The sequence below is a fragment of the Scyliorhinus torazame genome, chromosome 11, assembly GCF_047496885.1.
Source record: "Scyliorhinus torazame isolate Kashiwa2021f chromosome 11, sScyTor2.1, whole genome shotgun sequence".
Classification (NCBI taxonomy): domain Eukaryota; kingdom Metazoa; phylum Chordata; class Chondrichthyes; order Carcharhiniformes; family Scyliorhinidae; genus Scyliorhinus; species Scyliorhinus torazame.
In genome coordinates this window covers 4,515,998-4,526,948 of record NC_092717.1, presented here as the reverse complement: position 1 = coordinate 4,526,948, position 10,951 = coordinate 4,515,998, and positions in this window count along the sequence as shown.

Below are 10,951 nucleotides of genomic sequence, written 5' to 3'. Positions count from 1 at the left end.
AATCCATCTTCCTCTTTAGTCCAGGACCAAAAGCATACTAATCTAGAAAACTCTCCTGAACACACTCAGAAACTCTTCCCCTCCACCCTGCCTTTATACTACTATCCCAATATATATGAGAACAATTAAAACCCTCCATTAAAACTACTCTATCGTTTTGCGCTTCTCTTAAATTTCCCTGCACATTTGCTCCTCCATATTATTCCCACACATTGGTGGCCTATAGCAGGGGCCCGTAGGTGAGTCGCGGGCAGGTTTTTATGAGACACCCTGCCCCTTCAAGCTCTGGCCACCTGGTAGATTTGCAACAGAATGTTAGTCCAAGCATCTTAAATCAGCCATTCTGATTAAACACCAGCCTCCCCACACCAAGCTCAGAAAAACTGAGCAAAATGTTTCTGTAAAGACAGGAGACCAGCTACTCTCTCGAAACAGGCCAACCCCTTTCAGAATCTCAGGTTCAATCTCTGAGGGATGATTTTGATGCTGTGTGCCTGATAGAACCAGGTGAATAAGCAATCAGAAACGCACAGTGCACTTTCTACTTCAGAACTCAACACTAGTTGTAATATATACAGAGTAATCTTCCTAATTTCTCCAATCTCATATGTAGTAATCAGCATCAGTATGAGACAAAACAAAAATACATCTAGAATTGTATATTATAAAACACATCTTTATATAATTATGCGATATCACAAAAGAAAAATACATATGCAATAATATAACAAAGCCAAGCTCAAACAGATTGAAAGGAAACAAAATGTTGCAGGGTACGGGGGGAAAGCCAGGGGAGTGGGACTCGTGAATTGCTCTTGCACAGATCCAGCAGAACCACATGGGCCAAATGGCCTCCTGTGCTAGAACCATTCTGTCTTTATAGAAAAGAAAAATTAAATGGGAAATATCACCGACCATTCCTTCCATTCCCCATAAATCATAGATTAATTGCATGATTTTCCGATTATGTGCAGCCAATAGGTGAGGTTCCTTGTGAGCAATGCAAAAGTATCCATGTGGTGAAAACATGGAATAAAATACCTTTTTGGGCTTTGGAGGTGAAACTTTCGCCACACAAACTCTTTAGATTTCCGTGGGAATATTTACAGCTAAGTAAATTGTGGTGCTCCATCTCGATGCACAGTCATCTACCAGTTCTGATTGTTAATTCCACTCATTGTATGTTAAGGAAGAATGAATCTGAAGTTAGTCTGTAACCTAAGGTATGTTTCTTTCATAGAATTTACAGTGCAAAATGAGGCTGTTCGGCCCATCAAGTCTGCACTGGCCCTTGGAAAGAGCACCCCACCCAAGCCCACACTTCCAACCTATCTCTGTAACCCAGTAACCTCACCTAACCTTTTTTAGACACTAAGGGCATGGCCAATCCACCTAACCTGCACATCTTTGGACTGTGGGAGGAAACCGGAGCACCCGGAGGAAACCCACGCACATACGGGGAGAACATGCAGACTCCGCACAGACAGTGTCCCAAGCCGGGAATCGAACCTGGGACCCTGGAGCGGTGAAGCAACTGTGCTAACCACTGTGCTAACGTGCTGCCCAGGTCCTTTTGCACCTGCACCCTCTTTTGAATTGTATCCTTTATTTGAAATTGCCTCTCCTTGTTCTTCCTCCCAAAATGTAATCACTTCACATTTCTCTGTTAAATTCCATCTGCCCCTATGCCCTCTTGAGTCTTTCACTATCTTCCTCACAGTTTAGAATGCTTCCATGTTGCGCCATCTACAAGTTTGGAATTGTATCCTGCACACCCAAGTCTAGATGATTAATTTAGATCTTTTATTTCAAGAAGAGCAATGGCGTTTATAATGTTGTGGAACTCACTGTATTTTCCCTTTTATTCCTGGGCTTCAACTTTTGTTTATAATTCTCTATTCCCTGCTTGTACATACACTGATCGAGGCTCCCCTTAAATGCATCCATCCTACTCGCCTCAATTCCCCATGGTAGCAAGCTCCACATTTTCATCTCTGGGGTAGTTTTATCCGAATTCTTCCTTGGATTTCCAAGACAGTAAAGTCACAGAAGCTCCCGGCTCCTTCCCAACATCAAGAGTGAACTGGTTTATATTCTCTTGCAATGATTCCCTCATTCTTCCCCAATTGAGGTATAATTGTGCGGAATTTCCAACGTAAAGCAGACACGTTCTACTGCAATGCAATTTCAACTTTAACATCGATTCGGTCCTGAGTTCAAATCCCGCCCTTGTAAATTGTAAAACTGAATTGACACATCTGACACCACCAAGGGGAAGATAAAAACCTTCAGAGTTCTGAGGAAGAGTCACAGACTCAAAATGTTAACTCTGTTTCCCTCCCTCCTGCCCGACCTGCTGGGATTTCCCAGCATTTTCTGTTTTTATTTCCGATTTCCAGCATTCGCTGTATTTTGCTTTTATTAACCTTGAGAGTTACAGTTTTGTTCTAAAAACTCACCAATTTCAAGAATATCCTTCAGGAAAGGGAACTCAGAGGGCGGCAAGGTGGCGCAGTCGTTAGCACTGCTGCCTCGTGGCACCGAGGACTCGGGTTCAATCCCAGCCCAGGGTCACTGTCTGTGTGGAGTTTGCACATTCTCCTCGTGTCTGCGTGGGTCTAACCCCCACAACCCAAAGATGTGCAGGCCATGCTAAATTGCCCCTTAATTGGAACAATAAAATAATTGGGTTCTCTAATTTTTTTTTAAAAGGACAGGGAAGCTGCTTGTCAGCCCCACCCAATGCAATTGACTCCCAATGCCCTCAGGGGAACGAAAGAAAGATAGTAAATGCCAGTGCTGTTCACCTCCCAAGAGCAAATAAATTACAAAGCAACTTTTCATAAAGGTTTTTCATAAAGTGGCTTGTCAAGTACAACATGCAACTTTAGAATGATTTCACCTTGTAAACAAGGCTAAGGATGTCACAGTTCAGGAATGCAAATGATGTTATAGTTAAGTGGTCACAGAGAGTTGACCCGATGAGGAAAGTCATTCTCAAAGCAGGGCTCAGTCCGATACCATTTAGCTTGTGACAGCAGTTTTCCTGTTTATCTTAAGTCACGAGTAAATTTGCGTTAGATGCAACAGGCCGACTGCACAGCCCTTTGCTGTCATAGATTTCAGTGGAATCATTGTTTGAGCGCTCTGAAATAGTTTTATGAAGTTGACTGACTAAATACTGCAACAATAGCTCCCCCATGTGCTCACAGATGGCATCAGTAATGTTAAGCCGAAAGGATTTAATGACCAGAGGTGTCTCTAAATAAACTGTGTTTCTTTACAAATGACTGGAGATTTTGAAAGAGCATGTGGGTATGGATAATATATCATGGAGACCAACCACAGAACACCTCTGAACCCTCAGCTCCTGGCTGCTTGTCTTTTTCATTGTCCATCCCTCTCCCACTCTAACCTCCTGCACTATTCCATTGGAAAATTGAGCAGCATCTCAAATTTCAATGTGGCAACTTTACAACCTTCTCGCCTCAGCATTCAGTTTAACATTTTTAGATCACAGCCCATTTTTTCAGACAGCAAGCCCTGGCAATACAGCGACTGTTTACATTTACTCTGGACTCATCTTTACATAGGATTGTAGAGAAGAAGGCCATTTGGCCTGCTGAAGCTGTCCTGGCTCTTTCAAAGGGCAATCCAGTTAATCTCACTCCCCTACTTTTTTCCCCATATCACTGCAATTATTTCCCCTTTCAAACATTTAGACGGTTATTTTTTGAAGGCTACTATTACATCTACATATACCCACCACCCTGTCGAGAAGTCTATTCCACTCATTGATGAAAACGTTTTTCTCAGGCCACCTCTGGTTCTTCTGCCAATCAGCTTAAATCTCTACCCTATGATTGTAGGACCACACATCGGTCCCCACACAGAGACGGACCAGTCAGCCATCATCGCCATACCATTAGTCATTTGAAACCGTTCCTCTCTACTCTATTTTAAACTCTTCATGTTTTTGAACACATCTATCAAATCTGTTAGATTTCTTTGCTCTAAGGAGAGGTCCAGCTTCCCCAGTCTCTCCACGTAACTGTAATCTCTCATCTATGGATCCATTCTGGTAAATTTCTTCTGCTCCCTCTTCAAAGTCTTCATGCCCTTTCTGTGAGTTGCAGAGAATTGGGCACAATATTCGAATTGGGGCTCAACCGCTGGTTTGTTTCGGTCTAGCAAAACCTCTCAGCTTTTGTATTCGATGCCTGTTCTGGGTCCCATCTGCTTTATTAAATGTTTTGTTAACCGGTTCTGCTACCTCCTTTAAAATGATACCAGTTAGCTCAATAGCAAGGGCCAATTGTGATATTGAAAACTTTTGATGGGCTACATGAGAGCTGGGGTTGGGTTGGCAGGACATTGGCGGTGCTTTACCAGATGCGTTTTGAAAGTCCACGGATGTTGTCTGGGTTTGTTCTGTGTCTCACAAAAACATCTGGAGGCTTGAGGGGTTTAACATTAATGCCGGAATTCTCCGACTGTTGCGATTCTCTTTTCCTGGCGGAGTGGGGTGGCGTCAATGGGAAACTCCATTGACCAGCAGCGGGAGTATAGAATGCCTCCGCCAGTGAACAGCGAGCTGCCGAGAAACATGTGGCCGGGTGACGGGAGAATCCAGCCCTAAGTGCTTATTAACCAATCAGAACTACATACTTCTCCAGAGTATAACCCAAATGAGGTACAATCTCCATGTTGCTGGGTAATGGAATTCGGAGTTGTTATTTCCTTCGTGTGCTTTTCTGTACATATGTACTGAGTTTGCACATGATTTAAGTTTTCCTTTGTTGCGTTCTTCATTGTTTCCTGTTAGAATTTGAATCAAAATATTTTTCAAAAGAAAACTCCACACAGACAGTGACCCAAGGTCAGAATCGAACCTGGATACAAGGCAGTGTGAGGCAGCAATGCTAACCACTGTGCCACCATACTGCCCAATCTCTTTGAACTCAACACATTGGTTTCTTTCCCTTCTTCTGTTCCATCTTCATTCAGCTTACTAAGGATCATGTCAGATAACCTTATCTCACTTTCCCATCCAGTGCTCATAACCTCTCCAGCCCTTGTCTTATTTTCTATGCGTGTGAGTGCCCTACCGTGTGAGGCGGGGTGTTGGGGGCCAAATGACCCTTATAGGGGAGTGGCGGGTCCGGGTGTTGCGTCGAGGGGCATCCCGATCTCTCCCTGCATGGAGGGTGGGGGGGCTGCACTCACCGGAGCTCCCTCAGTGCAGGAAATGATGATGTGCAGCCTCGGGGTGGTGTTCTCCACAGGGACACCAAAAACAGAGTCCCATTAGATAGCGGGGTTGTTCTGGGCTGGGAATGACCCATCTAATCCTGCCCAAAATGACTCTATTTTTTTTAGTTAGATTGTGCTCTATATCTGCAACTTGCAACAGTTCTGATGTTAGCTCTCTCTCTCGCTCTCTCTGTCTTTCTCTGTCTCTCTCTGCCTCGGTCTCTCTCTCATTCTCTCACTCTCCCTCTCTCTGGCTCTCTCTGTCTGTCTCTGTCTCTCTCTGTCTCTGTCTGTTTCTGTCTCTGTCTCTGTCTCCCTCTCTCTGGCTCTCTGGCTCTCTCCCTCTCTCTCTCTCTGTCTCTCTCTCTCTCTCTGTCTCTGTTTCTCTCCCTCTCTCTCTCTGTCTGTGTGTCTCTCTCTCTGTCTCTCTCTCTGTCTCTGTCTCTCTGTCTCTCTCCTCTCTCTCTGTCTCTCTCTCTGTCTCTCTCTCTCTCTCTCTCTCTGTCTCTGTCTCTCTCTCTCCCTCTCTCTCTCTGTCTGTGTCTCTCTCTCTCTGTCTCTCTCTCTGTCTGTCTCTCTGTCTCTCTCCTTCTCTCTCTCTGTCTCTCTCTCTGTCTCTCTCTCTCTGTCTCTGTCTCTCTCTCTCCCTCTCTCTGGCTCTCTGTCTCTCTCTCTGGCTCTCCCTCTCTCTGTCTCTCTCTCTCTAGTTAGGGTTCTACAGTCACACTTCACTCTGTGGAGTTGGCTTATGGCAGATACGTGTCCATTTCCTTATATCTCCACTTGGAAGTTACATCTCTATAGCCCCATTGTTTTCTCTCACAGATGTAAAATGTTAGTTTTCCGCTGATAGGCAAATTCACATCATCATTTCTCCAGGAATCTTCCTTTCATCAACTCTGTGTTTTCTTGTTTTGTGAATCATAATTTTCCCCAATTCTTTACACTGGGTAAACTTTACCTTTCTGTGTCAGAGTTTATGTGTAAGAGTTTTGAAGCATCATTACAGAATTGCTATTTGATCTTCAATTTACTTTAAAGTTTTGAGATAGCCTTTCAGGCTGAGGAAATAATCAATCATTCAAGCAGCTAGCAATGTACATCCCAGGCAAAGGGATTAATATTCACCGAATGCTTAGTTTCAATCAGACAAAGGAAGGTTAATACACTAATGTTGATTGAATGAACATTCAAGTTTGGTACGCCAAGAGCTCCTGAAGTTTGATTTCTCTTCATTCCATTCAATGTCATTGGTATCAACCTGGCAGCCAGCCAGAACTTATTAATTGCCTGCTATTGCATAGCGTGCTCAGTGCAGTGATATCATGGGCTGTTTCCTGGGGCAATGAATAGATTTGACAGTTATGAGATGTTGGGAGGGATAGCGGAGGGGATAATAGTTATTTGTAGTGTCTACCTCCTTCAACCACTTGTTTGAAATATAGATGGTCAGATGGAGGAAGGGCTCCCCCCACCTCACCCGACCCTGTGAGATTGATCCATTTTGGTGTGATTTCATGCAGCAACACAGTAGCACCAATCAGTTCTCATACCCTGCTGGTTTCCCCAAAGTTCAGAAGACAATAATGTCATCACTGCGGGCTCAGGCTGGAGACACACTGATCAGGAAGTTCCACTCCCTCGCTCCAAGATCAGTGAATTCTTCACGTTCATGACAAATTTGCAGTGAGGTGTTGCAAATAACATAACAAGATGTATTTGCAGCCTCCCAGTCGACCCAGGAAAGGCAGAGAATTGTCAGCACGGATCCCGGGTGATGACGCGCTCTCCACAGCTACTCTGGCTTCTGACTTTGAGTGGCACACTGGCCAGCTGAAGATACCGACAACCAGAGAGGTTTTGGTGATCCTGAAGGGAAGGTTTTGGTGCCTTGCTGGATCAAGGAGGGGATTGCAGTAAAATACTGACTGGGTATCCCGCTTTGTGTCTGCTTGCTGTGACCTATACTACTTTGATATTCAGAACGGACTTCAATCCCTGAAGGAGAAAGACCCACATTACGCTGAAGATTGAGGGTCAGAAGCCAGAAGCGCAATATCAGGCGGATGTTGACTGACAGGAGGCAGCTATCTCATTCTTAGGGGAAAATATCAGCACGGTATCATTGTGGATAGCACAATTGCTTCACAGCTCCAGGGTCCCAGGTTCGATTCCGGCTTGGGTCACTGTCTGTGCGGAGTCTGCACGTCCTCCCCGTGTGTGCGTGTGTTTCCTCCGGGTGCTCCGGTTTCCTCCCACAGTCCAAAGATGTGCAGGTTAGGTGGATTGGCCATGATAAATTGCCCTTAGTGTCCAAAATTGCCCTTAGTGTTGGGTGGGGTTACTGGGTTATGGGGATAGGGTGGAGGTGTTGACCTTGGGTAGGGTGCTCTTTGCAAGAGCCGGTGCAGACTCGATGGGCCGAATGGCCTCCTTCTGCACTGTAAATTCTTTGATAAAAAATTAATCAGGAGCTTATTCCTCAAACTCACCTTCACCTGGCACAGACAGACTGACTTCACCATAGTCAACAACTAAAGCAGAATGTCTCCTCAGCAGTTGATGGTAGAGATACGTCGTACTGGTGACCTGTCTCTCCTGCATTGTGAGCTGGTATCTTCTCCTAGAAAAAGATTTTAAACACGAGAATATAAAGATTTGAGAATATGTCCTTGGTGCCAGCAGCCAGCTGGTGTAAGAGGGAGGACACATCCTGGAAAGACCCTTTGTCGTGAGAGTTTGACGTGGTAAGGGGTCAAAAAGGGTTTGTGAGGCAAGTTCCAGGTGGAGAATTAGACACTGCACCATGGTGTACACGATGACTTGTCATTCTATTTAAGGAGGGAGCATTTTGCATGATACGAAGATGAAAATATGAGGGTGCGAGTTCTCTTTCTCGTTCATGTTTTTGTGGCATTGGCCTGTAAACCCTTGGGGTAAGAAAAATGTCACAGTGCCACACCCAAGCCTGTTTAGCTCAGTGGGCTAGACAGCTGGTTTATAATGCAGAACAAGACCAGCAGCGTGGGTTCAATTCCTGTCCCGGCTTACCCGAACAGGCACCGGAATGTGGCGACTAGGGGCTTTTCACAGTAACTTCATACTTGTGACAATAAAAGATTATTATTATTATCTCCCACCGCACCCCATTTCCAAGGTCTGCTTTCACTGGCTTTCTGCCCATGTTACCCCAGCGTCTGTCTGGTTTGGCCTGTGACAGTGTCAGGGAGCAGAGAGAATCAGAGACGAGGAGACTGAATTTGTAGCAATGGCAAAAGACAATGGTTTTGATTGTCCCAGTGTGTAATTCGCCCATCCAGGGGTGGATAATAAGCGGTCTGACAAGACTGAGGCGATGGAGAGGTCTGGCTGAGTACCATCATGTGGGGAAACAGGCAAGGAAATTATCCCACCTACGCTAATGATGTCCCCAGACACCTGTGCCACTTTTATGGCCGAACCACATCATTTTATTGTTGAACTCCACATGCTTCTTCTTTGGACACTCGGGCAATTTAGCATGTCCAATCCACCTAACCTGCACGTCTTTGGACTGTGGGAGAAAACCGGAGCACCCGGAGGAAACCCACGCACACACGGGGAGAACGTGCAGACTCCCCGCAGACAGTCACCCGAGGCTGGAATTGAACCTGGGACCCTGGCGCTGTGAGGCAGCAGTGCTAACCATTGAGCTACGGTGCCATTTGCTGATTGGGAGGAGCAGGATGCCTGAAAGCTACACTGTGGAACTCAACCAGTGCGGCTAAGCCAGGGATGTGGATCCTGCATGAGGACAGCGGGGAGTCAACAAAAGTCATTTCAAAAAAATTCTGGTTTCTTTGCACAGTCTCAAACTCGCCTCAATGTAACAGGTCAGGGGGCAGCACGGTGGCGCAGTGGTTTGCACTGCGCCTCACGGTGCCAAGCTCTCAGGTTCGCTCCCGGCTCTGGGTCACTGTCCGTGTGGAATTTCCACATTCTCCCCGTGTTTACATGGGTTTCCCCCCCCACAATCCAAAGATGTGCAGGGTAGGTGGATTGGCCACGCTAAATTGCCCCTTAATTGGGAAAAATGAATTGGGTACTCTACATTTTTTTTTTTTTAAATGGAACAGGTCAGATTTGTTATTGAACACTCTTTAAACACCTGCAGATTAAGCTGCTCTTTGCCAATTCCCAATGGGCATAGCGTATAGTCCATCCACTAGTGCTTTGCAATTGATTGATTTTGATTTGATTTGATTTGATTTATTGTCACATGTACCGAAGTACAGTGAAAAGTAGTTTTCTGCGGCCGAGGGAACGTACACAGTACGTACATAGTAGACAAAAAGAATAATCAACAGAGAACATTGACAAATGGTACATCGACAAACAGTGATTGGTTACATTGCGGAACAAGGGGCCAAACAAAGCAAATACATGAGCAAGAGAAGCATCGGGTGTCGTGAATAGTGTTCTTACAGGGAACAGATCAGTCCGAGGGGGAGTCGTTGAGGAGTCTTGTAGCTGTGGGGAAGAAGCTGTTCCTATCTCTGGATGTGCGAGTCTTCAGACTTCTGTACCTTCTGCCTGATGCCAATTGCATTGGGATCTGATTGACATCAGAGAACCCTGATCTGTGTGGGCCATAACATTCCTGCCTGTTCTCAGACATCCACTGGGCAGCCTGATTTAAGGAAATTGGCAGAGATCTGTACATCTGCAGGAACTGGACCCTAAATCGTGGGATGACTCTTGCGCTGAGTAGGGGATGAAAATCATCCCTATTGTTTATAGCTACATGCAGTTTATATAACATTCCCAAACTTTAATGAGCTAGCCACCTGGTCCCTGAAGACAATATTACAGACTCACTAATATATTTCATGCAAAAACTATCGGGGTTGCAGGAAGATGATATCTAAATTGGAGACCATTAGCTGGTAAGATACTGGTATTTGTTAATATACAAGAGTCATCTTTGACTAATATTCGCCAACATCGGGAAAAGAGGGGTGCTGTGGTAGCTCAATTGAAGCTTCTATGGAAAGAATGGCAGCTTTTCTTCATTTCTTTGCAATTCTCTTTGAGTTCTTTCACCTGTACCTCAATCACAAGTTCCTGTATCCTGGAAAGAACTATGTGTGTGTGTCCAGATCCCCAGACTCAAAGGCAGGAGAAATCGTGATGAGGAACATATCAGCCATGATCAAATGGTGGAGCAGATTCAATGGACCGAATGGCCTAATTCTGCTCCTATATCTTATAGTCTTCAATTCAATGGAAAATTGATGTTCAACTTCAACTTCTAGCAGACTGAAAAGCTACAGACAGACCTGGCTTCTCATATTACTTACATTATCTGTATCACTCTAAGTTGTCCCATGACCTGCTTAGGAAGGACTAAATACACTGCCTCATAAATTATTTACACCCAGGGAATCTTCAGCAATCAAAGCAATGTCCCATTAGCCATCTATATGCAAACAACAAAATGGTTAGAAACCACAGTTGCCTCACCTTTTATGACTTCTTAATTACAGCATTAATAGACACACTGCCTGCATGTATTTTAAACCAGGATTTTTAATAACATTACTGCCACAAATATAAAATATTTATCAATTACTACATTCATCACAAGGTTAAAAGTTTTCACAACAGTTTCTGGGTGCTGGCCCTCAACTAAAGATTAACATTGATCATTGTTTTCTGA